Here is a 3,919-nt window from a genome sequence, read left to right on the forward strand (position 1 = left end):
GATAATAAAGAAAATCTCTAGGCGAGGGAGTAGAAGGGGACTCCGAAGATCTGCGGACGCAAGCAGAAGTACCTTGAAGTCTCCTAGAATCAGCAGCATGCACTAACCCCGAGGCTGATAGCTTGTACCTGGATCTGCACAGGAAAACATGTGCAGGAAAGGGCATGAGTACACCACAATGGTACCCAGTAAGTGCCAAGCCTAACCTCGGTCGAGTAGTGACGAGGTTAGGTCAAGGCCCTACAGGAGTAAATATAATAAATTAAACAGTAAAAGATATAAGTAAAATTTACGGTAACACAGTTAAAGAAATTCTTGAAAATTTAACAGTTAAGGGAGCCCTCGGCTCAAAACAAGGTAAACACAATGGGGAATCTCCCGGAATACCGTCCTGTAGTTGCGAATGAATATGCAGTACAAGGGATCTCTCAGAATACGTCCGTAGTCCCAAAGTAAATATGCAGTGCTGGGAGATCTCCCGAAATACGTCCGTAGTCCCAAAGTAAATATGCAGTGTTGGGGGATCCCGAAATACGTCCGTAGTCCCAAATTAAATATGTAAGACAGGGGGATCTCCCGGAATACGTCCGTAGTCCCAATTTAAATATGCAACGCAAGATGAAATGACAGGTATGGCATCGAGTTATACAGTTTATACTGAATACAGATAAGGAAAATAGGGACTTAACTAAGCATGGCGCACAGAATGTCAAATAGGCAGTTAAAACACGTAAGCATGTTCCTCTAATCTAAGCTAAACAATTAAACGTATTAGTGCAATTTAATAAGGGAAAATAATTTATGATTTAGAAAGGAAAAATGGGATTTTTGCAATAATAGCCCGTGTACGTACTCGTCACCTCACGTACATGGCGCCCACACATCAATTAATATCAAACATCTTAAGAAAAAAGTTCCCAACGCAAGGTTAGGCAAGCCACTTACCTCGAACCAAGCTCAATCAATCGGTCAAATACCTTTCCTACGAATATCCGGCTCCAAATGGCCCAAATCTAGCCAAAAGCAATTACATATCATAAATACAACAATAATAGACTCTTTTAATTAACGAAATCAACATTTTAACGAAAATTCTGAAATTAACTCAAAAATCGCTTGTGGGACCCACGTCTCAGAATCGGGTAAAGGTTACAAAATACGAACACCCATTGGCTCACGAGTCTAACCATATAAAATTTGCTCAAATCCGATCATAAATCCCCTTCAAAACTCGAAATCTTTGTTAAGGAAGTTCTTCCAAATTTTTTCCAATTTCAACACCAAAAATCCGAAATTAAAGAGGAAATTAATGATAGATTAGTGGATATAACCACAAAGGAGTTAGGAATTATTACCCAATTGATGTCTCTGAAAATTTCTCAAAATCTCGTCCAAATCCGAGCTCTCTATTTCAAGTTTTTTTAGTAAAATGGCAAAACCCCCATTTTTGGAAACTTTAACACTGCCCAGCGATTCCTTAATCGCGATCGCGGAAATAGCCTCGCGATCACAAAGAACAACTTTGTTGTCCCAGAAATTACTCTACGCGATCGCGATGCTCTGGCTCCCCTACTCACGCGATCGCGAACATCCGCACGCGTTAGCGATGAGCAAAGCGCGTGATCCAGCTTTGGTACACTTAACCCTACGCAATCGCGACCTTGTCTCTGCGTTCGCGAAGCACCACCTCACATCACTATGCGTTCGCATGTCACGAACATCCGCACGTGTACGCGATGAGCAAAGCGCGTTGTCCAGCTTTGGTACACTTAACCTTATGCGATCGCGACCTTGTCTCTGCGTTCGCGAAGCACCACCTCACATCACTACGCGTTCGCATGCCCATGTCCGCAAACGCAAAGAATAATTCCATCCTCTGCCCAGCTAGCCTACGCGATCGCGGATCACCCTACATGATTGCGTATAAGAAAACCAAAACTCAGACACCAGAAAACTTCAGCAACCTTCTAAGTCCAAATATCGATCTGTTAGGCGTCCGAAACTCACCCGAGGCCCCCGGGACCTCGACCAAACATAAAAACCAATCCTAAAACACCATACGAACTTAGTCGAGCTCTCAAATCACATCAAACAATGCTAAAATCATGAATCACCCTTCAATTCTAACTTAAAGAACTTGAAACATCAAAATTCTACAACTGATGCCGAAACCTATCAAATCACGTCTGATTGACCTCAAATTTTTGCGCACAAGTCATAATCAACATTATGGACCTACTGCAACTTCCGGAATCGAAAAACGACCCCGATATCAAAAATTTCACTACCGGCCCAAAACTCCAAAAATTCGACTTTCGCCATTTCAAGCCTAAATGAGCTACGGACCTCCAAAATACAATCCGGACACGCCTCTTAACCCAAAATCACCTAACGGAGCTAACAGAACTGACGGAATTCCATTCCGGAGTTGTCTTCATACAGTTCCGACTACAGTCCAAATCCTAAGGCTTAAGCTCTAGTGTAGGGACTAAGTGTCCCAAAACACTCCGAAACTCAAAACCAATCATCCCGGCAAGTCACAATAGCAGAAATAGATATGGGGAAAGCAGTTATTAGGGGATCAGGGGATCTAATTCTCACAACAACCGACCGGGTCGTTACATCCTCCCCCTCTTAAAACAATCATTTGTCCTCGAACGAGTATAAAGACATACCTGAAACTATGAAAAGATGAGGTTTCTAGCTGTGCACATCCTGCTCGGTCTCCCAAGTCGCCTCCTCGACCGGCTGACCCCTCCACTGGACCTTTACTGAAGCAATATTCTTTGACCTGAGCTTTTTGACTTGCCTGTCCAAAATGGCTACTGGCTCCTCAACATAAGATAGATCTTTGTCCAACTGGACTGAGCTGAAATCCAATACAAGAGTCGGATCACCGTGATACTTCCGGAGCATATACACGTGGAATACCGGGTGAACTCCTGCTAGGCTGGGAGGTAAGGCCAGATCATAAGCAACCTCCCCAACTCACCGCAATATCTCAAAAGGACCAATAAACCTCGGGCTCAGTTTGCCCTTCTTCCCGAACCTCATGACACCCTTCATAGGCGATACCCGAAGCAAGACCCGCTCACCAACCATAAATGCCAAGTCAAGAACCTTCCAGTCCGCATAACTCTTCTGCCTGGACTGGGCTGTGCGAAGTCTCTCCTGAATCACCTTTACCTTATCTAGGGCATCCTGGACCAAATCTTTACCCAACAATCGGGCCTCGCCCAGCTCAAACCATCCCACTAGGGACCGGCACCGCCTACCATACAAAGTCTCATACGGTGCCATCTGAATGCTGGACTGGTAACTGTTGTAAGCAAACTCTGTAAGTGGCAAGTATTGGTCCCATGACCCTCCGAACTCTATCACATAGGCACGGAGCATATCCTCAAGAATTTGAATCGTGCGCTCAGACTGCCCATCCGTCTGAGGGTGAAAGGTTGTGCTCAACTCCACCTTAGTACCGAATTTCAGCTGTACGGCTCTCCAAAACCGTGATGTGAACTATGTACCTCTGTCTGAAATGATGGATACTGGAATAACATGAAGGTGGACAATCTCTCTAATATAAATCTTAGCCAACCTCTCAGAAGAATAAGTGGTCAACACTGGAATAAAATGAGCTGACTTGGTCAGCCGATCCACAATCACCCAAATAGCATCGAACCTCCTCAAAGTCCGTGGAAGTCCAACTACAAAGTCCATGGTGATCCGCTCCCACTTCCACTCTAGGATCTTTAACCTCTGAAGTAATCCACCCGGCCTCTGGTGCTCATATTTGACCTGCTAACAGTGGAGACACTTGGCCACAAACCCAACTATATCATTCTTCATCCTCCTCCACTAGTAGTGCTGTCTCAAATCCTGGTACATCTTCGCGGAACCCGGATGAATGGAGTACCGCGAG

Source organism: Nicotiana tabacum, chromosome 19 (assembly GCF_000715075.1).
Source record: "Nicotiana tabacum cultivar K326 chromosome 19, ASM71507v2, whole genome shotgun sequence".
Classification (NCBI taxonomy): Eukaryota; Viridiplantae; Streptophyta; class Magnoliopsida; order Solanales; family Solanaceae; genus Nicotiana; species Nicotiana tabacum.